Below are 12,392 nucleotides of genomic sequence, written 5' to 3' on the forward strand. Positions count from 1 at the left end.
AGTATAAATAGAAATTTCCCAGGTTTACCCCTTTGTAAAAAGAATGTACAATTCTACAAGTAGCCAACAAATGATAAGGATTTTGAACTAAGTTAGTAAAAGAGAGATAATATGTGTGGCAATATAAGAATCAACAGAACTTAATGATGGACATAAGACAAGTTCTCTGGTGTCAATAATACCTGCTAGGTTCCATGCTTGGGTGACTAGCAAACTATTAATGACAATGAAACAACATGGAAGTTAGTTGTGGAAGTTAATTTGGAAAGGACAAATATTGGAATTAAGAAAAAAATCCAATACTTTGCTGAATTTGTGCACCTACAATATTTGGATGGCAAAGGAATATCCATCTCTGACAAAAGTAAACAAAAAAGGGGAATATAAACGAAGGACCATTTTGTAGTGAAAATATATATATATACATATATTTGTATATACAAAATAGTTAGCATAGTATACAACTACTTTCTTTTAGTTCAATGAGAAGAAAGTTTTGAACTAATAGTGTTTGGACAGGATATCATGTCTGCATCTTGTACTATGAATAACTACTATGAAGACAACAATATGTAATGTATTAATTATTGTAACTGTCCTACTAACCTGTTTTGAAACTGTCTCATTGCTATTTCTTTCTCAATAAAAATAATTTAAAAATAAAATAAATAAATAAATTGGCAAAAAAAGAAAAAAATCCAAGTGATTCAAAAAGAGAAATGTAATAAGCAGTTGAAAATGATAGCCCATCATTCAGGTAAGTAGTTTATGGCTAAATCAGAGATTTGAGTCTTTCATGTAAAAGTTAAGTAAATGATATCTTTAGCAGATTTTCAGTGTACATAATGACCTCAACATGACTACTTGAAAAATGGGTCATTAATGAAGAGAGATCTAAGGGAGGAGTGAGGATGGAGACAGCAGCATGATAGCAGAACTGGTCTGCTGGTCATATCACCTGGATTCTCCCCTAGCTTTTTCACTAGTTATATGTTCTTTGGAAAGTCACATACCATCTCCACATTTCAGGCTTTTCACATGTGAAAGTATACTAGTGAAGGATCACAAAGACTACTACTGCCTCAAACTAGCACCTATTATTGAAAGAATAAAAACAGCATTGTAACAACATGGGTCAATAATATAAATTTTATTTATTTATTTTTAATTTATTTATTTCATTTATGTGTGTGTGTGTGGCCAGCTCAGCCCACCAGGGGGCGGGGCTGGCTGGCATGTGGTGCTGGGAGATTGAACCGCGGTCCCTGTGCTCCGCCAAGCTTGTTCCGAGTAGGTGCCCTAGACCACTGAGCCATCTCTCCAGCCCAATAATATAAATTTTAAATGAATAAAATACCATTGTGTTCCTGCTGTATATATGAAATATTGTAATAAGCACTGTAGAGGGAAAATAAGGAAGCATAAATGGAAGTAAAAATAACTGAATGCAGTGTCAAGATATAATACCTGCTTTCAAGGAACTTCAAATTTAATTGAACCTACTGGCCTTGTTTTCAACTGATACAGGATAAATGCTAATTTATCTGTCATGCTTATGTACAACTTTGATTGTTGAGGAAAGAAATCGGTTAAATTTCATTCTAATACAAAGTTGTGTTTATCAAGCTTTGCTTTGGTAGAATGTTCTGAAAAATTCCCTTACTTTTTCAGGAGACAAACTAAAGGAAAAAATAAGAAAATAATATAATAAATGAGCTATAAATCTAAGGTACCTGACTAAGCAAGTTTTATTTTTATTAGTACCTGCTTACAATACATGATTATATTTATCATGGGGAGTTGGTTCATATACATAACACATTTTAATTATTTTCACTGTCTTCTCCACCCCTCCATCTTGCCTCTGTTCATCTCTTGGCTTCCCCATTCATTTACAAAAGGTTCTCACCATGTTTCCTATTATCTGTCTTTAACTTTGCTCTTTAAATTATTTATACTTTGAGATTTTTATATAAGAAAAGCCATGTGACCAATGGATGCAACTAGAGACTGAAATAAAGGTGAAATAAATCAGACCTGCATGTGCAAACATTGTATTGTCCCACTACTGTGAGAATCTGAAAGAGTAAATAAAATATGAAAGGTACAATAGATACTGTGAAAGGGAAAGTATCTGTTTCAATGTGAAGGAAAAACTAGGATGAGTAAAAGGACAGAAGAAAAATGGAAAAATGATATATTTATGTATCATTCAAGGATAATTTGGATAATTGTACTGCTGATTTCTGCTCATCTTTTGAAAGGAGCAGTTAATACTCAATTTTTTTTCTTTTTATTCTATTTTTTTCTTTTTAATTTCTTATAACTTTTTTGTTGTTGTTTTGGGTTTTTTAAACCAGTTTTGCACATTTATGTCTGGTTACCTAAGCAACTAATTTGAAGATAACATCATGCAATACAGCAAGCATTACTGAATTCCTATTAGTTTAGTGAAATTTTGTGTGGTTTTGATGCTATTGTTAACTACTATTTTGTATTCTTTAAAAACAAAAAAAGAATAAAAGAATAAAAAAGGGGGCCTGCCCCTCAGTTCAGTTCTTTAAGTGGCTGCTTCAACGAAGTAGTCAGGCTCAGGTTGCTGTGGTTCGATCCCCACAACTCAAGCCAGCCAAACCTGCCCTGAAGGCATTCTGAGCATAAATAAATAAATAAATAAATAAATAAATAAATAAATAAATAAATGAAAACCCACATGATGTTTGTATAAAACAATTTAAGAGGAGTTGGTCTGATTCAACACTTTTATTGGACACTAAGCATAATGTTCCTTGCTGTATTCTGCAGAAACTATGCTTATTTATTCACTCTAATTTTTGTTAAGTCTGTAAGTCAGTGGTGGGGACAGGGCAAATGACAATTTACTAGAAGTAAGAAGAAAAAGGAAAAAGTAAGTGAAAACAAAATTTAGTTCTGTGCTGGAGCCAAAGAGATGGCTCAGGAGAATAAGCACTTCCCTGGCAAGCACAAGGGCCTGAGTTCAATTCCCAGTTCTGAAAAAAAAAATAATTCTATGACTGAACAATCCAACCTCATGAGTAAATGTTCTCCAAGGTTCTAACATCTTAATACCCTGGATTTCCTCTTCCTAAATCCTTCCACATCTAATCTTTCTACCAACTATTTCTTCTGTGTCCTCTAAAACCCTCTTCCCATTTTGAGTAAGTTCTTCCACATCCTAAACCTCTACAAAGAAATTTCCCACTATCTTATTGCCTTAAAATATTTGGTTCTTGTCATTAAAGTTTTTTCTACCTCCTATGCACTAAGAGACAGTGTTTATACTGTCTTCTGGCTCCATGATGTCACTTCTAAACCATTACTCCTTTGTAAAAGCCATAAAGCAAAAAGACATTTTATGTGTTAGTCTCACATCATGCCTGTTGTTGTCACTATCTATCAATCTCCCAGTTATTGTCCCCCAATTCATTGAATGTGTTAGAATTTGTCTCTCAGCCTTCTTTTCACAACAAAGTTTTCGCTCACATCATTAAGTCAATTAAGTCTCACAGGGATGAGTACTCTCCATTACATAGCTACACCTTCTTTTTCCTGTATGTGCCAGTGCTCTTTTCTCATTGTACATCTTCTAGTATCTCCCCATTACTAAATTTATACATAAATTTGAATTGTCTACAGTAGTATATCAGACCTTTTATGATCTAGTTCCTACATTTTGTCCCAATCTAATCACAGTTTTAAATCTAATAGTTCAATCACACATCTAAATACACACACATGCACACATGTACACCCACCATCTTACATTTCAGGCACATTAATTATTCCCTGCATATGCCAGGTTATGTCACACCTCCATGCTTACTCATTCTACTTTCACCCCCTTGCTTAGAATGTTCCTCTCCAGCTGTCATCCTCTTGTCTCTTTTGTCTAACACACACACATAGTTTAATATTTCTACTCTGTGTTTACATATTTCTATCACAGAAACAGTATATCTATGTTTGCCTCCACTAGAATGTCAATGTTTTATAGGCAGGGCCTGGGTCTTATTTTCCAAAGATCTATCAAAGAATTAACACAGAAGTAGCTAATAACATCCTTTATAATATATGTAGTATATCACAGTGGTACAGAGGATAGTAAAGTTTTTATGGAGAATATAATATGAGAATTTGTCTAAAGATGGCTAAAAGTATATCTCATATCAATATAGACAAAATGTATTTCACAAATGGTAGTATGACTCGAGCATACAGAAGGAACAATATGGGCTGAAGCTGGTCATAGTATCATGTTATATTATCTGCATGCAGTAAAAAGAATGGAAAATTATAAGGATGGACTATTGTCGTTTATATAATTGTTTGAATTTAATTAATAGCTCATGGAGACCTGTGAGAAAGATGTAATATGAGTAGAACTGTGCCTTAAAAATAATTCAGCCTATGTGATAAGAACAGTTTAAGTGACGAAAAATAAGAAAATTAAAAATACACTTGCTATTTATAGTATTCAGTAAACAGTACCCCCATATTACTAGCAAAAAGAGAAAAGAAATTGATGAACCCTTGGCATCTGTGCAGTCCTCTACACAACTGTATTCAACTTCCATGAACTGCATATGAATTTGTCTTATGTGTTGGTGTGTAGTGAAAGTACTTGTTTAATCTAAAGCTCAATAATGTGATAGAGTGAAAACAGCACTGGCTATGACTCAGGCATACACGCTCGACCACCAAGTTAGTGTGCTACTTTCAACAACCACTTTATCTTTTTGGGTCATAAAATGAATGGAGTTTGATTAGATGTATTCTAAGTGCACTTTAAGCTTCTGTAAAACTAAATCATTCAATTTCAGAAGGATTTTTTTCTCCGAATGCCTTCAGGGCAGGTTTGGCTTGCTTGAGTTGTGGGGATTGAACCACAGCAACCTGAGCCTGACTGCTTTGTGGAAGCAGCCACTTAAAGAACTGAGCTAAGGGCAGGCCCCCTAAATCATTCAATTTCAAACAGATTTTTATAGCCACTTCAGGTATCTGCCTTTTACTAGGTAGCTTTGTTTGAGAATTAATTTCAGTATCCCATACTTACTTACTTTTCATAGACTTGTTCACAATGACTTGGTCAGTTTAATGTTGGAAACACAGCTTTCATCTCTTTTCATGTGATTCACTCTGTAATCATGAATGCATTAAATCTTCACAACAGCCTGAACATCAGAAAATTAGTATGTAATTTTTGCACTGTTATTTCTTTTTCTAAAGTGTGCCACAGTGGTCCCGGGGAGATAGCTCAATAGAATAAGCGTTTGCCTGGCAAGTGAAAGGGCCAGAGTTCAATCCCCGGTTCTGCCAAAAAAAAAAAAAAAAGTGTGCCCCGGTAGCACCAGTGAAATTTTTCTAACAGAATGCACCTTAGAGAAGCAAATTTGATATTATGCTAATAGATTTACAACAACAAAAGGTAACCTGAGAAGTTAAAAAAAACTCTAATGGAATCAAATGTATGTTTTCTTCTATAGGCATTCAAAAGTTTCTGAGGGTTGAGAAGTTGTGATCAATATACTTTTTATCATAAATACCTCTCTTTTCCTAATTTGTGAATAAAGTGAAGCTTCATTTCCACCTTTATACCCAGTGCTTTCCATTTCCTTTAGCTCTTTTTATTTTAAAGAGAATTTTAAAAACTTAAAAACATTAAAACAAAACAGAATTTCAAAACACGATGATAAGAAATCATAAATGGTTCTTATATTGCATATTGTTATCTTCAAAGTAGTTGTGCAGATTACCAGATATAGATAGACATGCTAAATTGACCAAAAAAGAGAAGGCTCTGTGGCGGATCTGTTTCGGCTGCTTCTGTAGCCTGGTCTGGCTTTCACAGTCTTAACTGGGTGCTCCATCCAGCACCACGGGGAAATGGGACAATTGGGTGACCTACATGAATCCAATAGCAATGGCCAGATCAAGAGGTCCAATCCAGTCTTCAAACCCAACCATGCAGGATTATCTGACTCGACTGAGGCCTACTTGGGAAGAAGTGAAAGAGCAACAAGAAAAGAAAAGGAAAAAAAAAGACCCTAAAGCTTTGGCTAAATTGGGTGAATTTGAAGAAAAAAATGAGAATTGGAAGAAAGAACTAGAAAAGCACAGGGAGAATTTATTAAATGGAAATGACAGCTCATCCCCCCAAAAAAAAACAGAGAAAGAAAAAGAAAGGAAGAAATCTGGTAGGTATTCATCTTCTTCATCAAGCTCTGATTCTTCCAGCAGTTCTTCAGATTCTTTTTTTATGACATGACTATTGATAATTTATTGATCATAACTATAAAATATTAGTCTTTAAAATTCGTCATTTTATTTTGTATTAATCTTATTGAGAAACAAATAGCAATGTGAAAATTTTAAAACTGATTAGTAGGATGAGGAAAAGAAGCAAGCAAAAAGGAGAAAAAAGAAGAACCATTCATATAAATCTTCTGAAAGTTCCCTGTCAGAGACTGAGTCAGACAGTAAGGATAGTTTAAAAAAGAAAAAAAAGTCAAAGGATGCAACTCAGAAAGAAAAGGACATTAAAAGACTTACCAAGAAAAGAAAGATGTATCCTGAAGATAAGCCTTCTTCATCTGAGTCCTTATGAGAATCAGATCATATGGAAGAGGTATGAGCAAAAAAGAAGAAAAGCAGTGAAGAACAAGAAAAAGCAACAGAAAAAAAAAAGAAAAAGCATAAGAAATACAGTAAGAAAAAAAAGAAGGCTGCTAGTTCAAGTCCTGAGTCACCATTACATTAACAAAAACCAGGACTCCCCTATGAAGAAAGTACAATGTTTAAAGAAATTTCAACTGTGAAATTATGATATATTTACTAACATGCATGAATTTTCTTGTTCTTAGAATTATTCCTGGTCCTGGAGGTAGCTCAGTAGAAGAAGCACTTCCTTGGCAAGCTCAAGAGCCTGAGTTCAATTCCCCGGTTCCAGAAAAAAAAATCTCCATATTTGTTCCTGGACTATTCAGTAGGCACTCCAATGCCACTATGTGAAAAGGCCATAATTGTTGCTTGCTGCTTGAACATCTACTTTTTCTCCTGCACTGTGTCATAACCTCAGAGATAACACACTGCAGTCACACTCGTGGTTAAATATATAGGAAGAAAGCTAATATTTTTGACTAGAAGTATCAAGTGATCAATAGAAAAGAATCTGGATACATCTTAAGATATAATCAGAAAAGAAAAAAATTAAAAATAAAAAAGATATAATCAGAAATGGCCAAGGGCTGAAGAGAAGGTTAGGGCTGGGGAGATGGCTAGAGCTGGGGAAATGGCTCAGTAGAATAGCATTTCCCTGGAAAGCACAAGGGCCTGAATTCAATCCCTGGTTCTGAAAAACAAAGAAGAGAAAGAAAGAAAGAAATGGCCAGATGACCCTAGTTAAATTTTTTAAGTAGGGATACATTAATATTTTGAAATCCTTACTCTGTAGATAAGTGTATCTTAATTTTTCCCCCTTGTATACTTCTTATTTACCTCCAGAAGGAGTTTTTAGGGTGAAGAGAGGGATAGTTTGCTATCTCTTTAGCTAGCAGAATAGTGTGCATTTGGTCCTCACACCTCCTACTTTTGTGGATACAGTAGGCATGCTTCCTGAAGAAGTCAGAGCTGGGTATGAGCCCTCTTGCCCTTTGTTGAGCTTAATGGCATCTGTGGACTTTGTCATCTGCTGCTTTGAGTAAACCAGAGAAATAGCAGTGTGAGAAAGCTCCAAAGCTCTGAGTTTATACCTCCACATCAACAAAAATTGAATGTTTTTTAGCTTTAGAGTGTGTTATGTCATTTGAATTAGTTTTTGACCATACTTCGGCTTTGGAGAGGAATTGTTTCATATAGACACTGGTACTTTTTGAACTTGATAGCTAAAGATTCTAAAATGCATGTTTTATACTGTTAAGTTTTAACCAGTCAGGAAAATTTTATGTAACCAATGATAGTTACTTTATTTTTTTGAATGAATGTTGTTCAGGCTGCAATGTTTAGCTTTTGTTAACTCTTATTTGTACTGTCTCAAGTTCATTACTATGTTTAATGGCACGCTTGCCAAGATATTTGGCATGTAAAAAGCAGGCTTTGAGTTTTTGTTTTAAATAACTTCATGTTGAAGCTGAGACTTACAAATAAGTTGAGTGGCAGACCTGGCATGCCATATCTTGTTACATAAAGCTGTTACTAGACTCTTAGTAAATACAATATTTTAAAAGTTTGTTGCCCTTGCATATTCATAACAAATTATGACAAGCTAAATTTAAGTGAGAATTGTATTGCTGCTCTTGTGTCATATTTTACTAAGATTTTGTGCCTCGTATCTCTTATTGAATTACTAGGAATGTTAAGAGGAATTGACAAGATCTTATTGGGGTTTTGGGGGGTTGTTTTTGTTCTTTGTTTTGTTTTGGTAGTTCATCTGCCTTTTAACCCATTCACCAAAATTTACCTTGTTAACAAGCATCACCAATGACCATATCAGAGCAGTCTGCATGTTTAACATATTTAAATCACATTAAGCAAGTCAGTTGAAAGATGCTCGTGCTGCTAATGGAATTAGAGTGTGTTCATTTTACAGGCTAGTATTTTAAAAGTAGAAATCAAAATCTGGCACCTAAGCATGTTACTTATTTTACTGTACCTTGTGAGGTATTCACTCATAAATTCTAAACCAGTGTATCTTTTTTAGAACTGGTTTGTGTGTATATAACGTGATTATGGATACTAATTCAATGTAATTTATAACTTTCTATGTCACTATAAAAATACATCCAGCCTTCAACAGCTGAAGCAATACATACATTGCCATATCATCTGGTGAAAGGGTTAAATCACTTCATCTTTTGCAATTTTAGATGCAAATTAGATTTTCATTTCTGTAATAAAAGATTATTCACATATTTTTACATCATTTGTTTTTCCTAACTGGTATTTAAAAACAAAAGGATATTCTGAAAAATGGCCAACAATTTTTTTTAGAAACAGCATCCCAAGCAGTGTGTCTAAACATTACATTGCATATGGAAATAAAAGAATCAAATGTCAAAACAGGAGGAAATGATAAATCATTTTCATTTTACATTTTTATAATAACCAGGTAATATGACATACAATTTCATGTACAATTTTGCCTGTTACAGAGGCTTGCTAATTATAGAGGTACATGAACAGAACATTTTGGCATGACAAGAAACTGGATAAATATCTATTTTACTTAAAAAATGATCAAAAAGTGCTAACTATTCCTTTCAATAAATCAATAGAAATTAGTAGTACAAATAGCTTAACTATCTTGTGTGTGTGTGTGTGTGTGTGTGTGTGTCCTTCCTTTTTTCATTTTTCCTTTCCTCTCAATTCTGCTTTCCTTTCAAGCAGTTTCCTTCCTTTTTTTTTTTTTTTTTTTTTTTTTTGTACTGGGGATTGAATTCAGGACCCTGCACTTGCCAGGAAAGCACTTATTCTACTGAGCTATCTCCGTGGGCCCATCCCTTTGACAATATGTACTGTACCTTGGGACTTTACTTACTCTTAGTTTCTTACACTAAGGAAAGACCATATAATATTTACATAAGCAAGCCTGATTTATTTCACTTACAAGTATGGTCTCTAGTTGCATCCATTTACTTATAAAAGCCTCCAGTTTATCTTTTTTTACACCTGAATAATACTCCATTGTACAAAAATATCACATCTTTTTTATCCATTCTTAGGTTGTGAGCATTTGGGTTGTTTCCAAGTTCTAACTATGACAAATTCCACTGCTAAAATCATGGAGGCACATATATCACTCTGGTATGATGTTTTCAATTCTTCTGGGAAAATACACAGACAGAAAATAGCTGGGTTGAATGGGACTTATAATCCTAGTTTGTTTGTTTTTTAATCTCCACGCTGATTTCCACAGGGGTTGTAGCAGTCTACTCACTCACTAACAGGGGTAAGCATTCCTTTTGCTCTTCCACCATGCCAGCATTTGTTATTGGTTGGCATCTTGATGATAACTATTTTTTCTAGAATTAGATGGAATTTCTGTGTTTAATTTGTATTTCTCAAATGACCAATGATGTTGAACTTTGATTAGCAAGGAAAAGGGTAGGAGTTTGTTGCCATTAGGCATTTAGATTCTAAAATGATTGCAGTAAATGATTTCATTTCTGGAACTAGGTTCTTAGAAGAATACAAGAAGCTTTCCAAAATACATAATGAAGAACAGCTGTCTTGAAGTACATTTGAGAACTTTACATTACTGGCTTCATTTTATTTCACTAGAGCAAAATAATTATACACATTTTTACATGGGGGAACAATGACTTATTTTTTAGAGAACAAATATTCCTTGTTTAATGACCAAGTCAAATTCATGTGACTAGGTCATTAATGAATTGGTGACTAAATGAGGAGTAGTACATAGTATGTACATCATAATATTCAGAACAAAGAAATTCTCAAAAAGAACTCCATCTTGGTGATTTTGCTTTACTTTCATAACTTTTACACGCAGTACTATAATGTACAAGAACATAAAACTACAGTTTTGTACTCTACAGAACAATCAGCAAATATTACAGTACTATATTGTAGAAGAAGGCATCAGAAGGTTGCATGTTCCTGGTTACAGGATGATCAGTCTGAATCTGTGTTGTAAGTGTAAGACATAAGTTGCAAGTCCAAAGAGCACATCTTGGTCATAAGCCAGAACAATTGTTAATATGTAGGTCATTAAGCAAGGATATCTGCATTAAGAACTAAAAGGTACAATGGATACTGTGAAAGAGGAAAAAAAACTGTTCAAAGGAAAGGAACAACTGAGATGAGGGAAAGGAGAAAAGAAATGAAAGAGAAAAAAGAAATATATATGCATAAACACAGGATACCTTGGACAATTGTACTGCTGATGTTTGCTGGTCTACTGAAAGAAGCATAAATTTTTTCTCTCTGTTAACCTGTTATAATTTTTGGCCAATCTTACAGGCTTATATCTGGTAATCTAAATAACTAATTTGAAGACAACAATATGTAATCTAATGACCATTGTTGAATTCCTATCATTTTGTTTAGTGAAATGTTGTATCATTACTAATGTTTTTTTCACTATTTTTCACATTCTCTTTAAAAGTAAAAACAATAAAAAAGTATCACTGAGTTCTGGAGAAGTATAAAAATTATAACTAATATATTTATGATAAGAGATTTTATAGATTGGGGAACAAAATTATAGGTTACTCTTCACAAACAAAAATAAATACAAATAACTAAAAGAAAATAACCAGAATTTATTATATTTCATTAGAAACAGACAACAAAAGTGAATATAACAGTCAACTTCAAATGTTCACCTAGGGACTGGCCAAATAGCTCAGTGGATTAAATCACCTGCTTAGGCAGAAGCAAGGGCCAGGAGTTGGATCCCCAGGCCTGCCATGCCAGCCCTGACCCCAGGTTGTGCTGAGATGGTGATTTAGACTGGGCGTGGTGGCATGCGCCTGTAATCCCAGCACTTGGGAGGCTGCAACAGGAGGATCACTAGAAGTCCAATCAGTAGTCAGAACCTGTAGACCCTGTAGACCCTGCAGTAAATACAAAAAATAAATAAATACATAAATTTAAAAAGCAAATGTTCACCTGAATAAAAAAAAAGTATGAAAAAGTAGTTGATATAAAACAAATAAACAGATCTATGAGTGTATCTCCTGCAAACAAGACTTGACTTCTTGAAATCACACCTCCCTGAGTGCCACTTGTGATCGCCAGTAGACAAATAAACGTGCTGTCCAAGTGTGTTTGGGGTAAATTCCCTTTTTTATCCTAATTTTATTGAGAAATAAGTAGCAATGAGACAGTTTCAAAACAGGCTAGTAGGATAGTTACAATAATTAATACATTCATTGCATATTGTTGTTTTTTGAATAATTATTCATACTACAAGAGGTAGACATGATATCTTGTCTAAACACTATTAATTCAAAACTTTCATCACATTGAACTAAGAGAAAATAGCTATATAACTATGCTATGTTGCATATACAGATATATATTATTTTACTACAAAATGCTCCTTCATTTATATCCCACTTTTTTGTCTACTTTTGTCAGAGGTGGGTATTCCATTGCCATTCATATATTGTAGATGCGTGAATTCAGCAAGGTAATCCAATATAATCCAGTACTCTATAATAGTAGTAGGTTGTCCACATGACTGGCAATGTCAGAAGTTGTTGACTTGAGCCTTTTACAGCTCAGCATATTAATATGGCTTTACTTTTCATACATCATTTTTATACTTTTCTGCTGGATGGTTAAGGCCAAGATAAAGCAAGACCTATATAACAAAAAATGTAACTTTTGGATCTGACAAGGTCAGTCAA

At 33.9% G+C, this 12,392-nt stretch overlaps 1 pseudogene; it reads left to right on the plus strand.

Moving 5' to 3' along the window:
* Positions 1–5,905: 5,905 nt before the first annotated feature.
* Positions 5,906–6,778, plus strand: LOC101585199 (annotated as a pseudogene).
* The last annotated feature ends 5,614 nt before the right edge of the window (positions 6,779–12,392 follow it).

Source organism: Octodon degus, unplaced genomic scaffold, assembly GCF_000260255.1.
Source record: "Octodon degus isolate 3935 unplaced genomic scaffold, OctDeg1.0 scaffold00353, whole genome shotgun sequence".
Classification (NCBI taxonomy): domain Eukaryota; kingdom Metazoa; phylum Chordata; class Mammalia; order Rodentia; family Octodontidae; genus Octodon; species Octodon degus.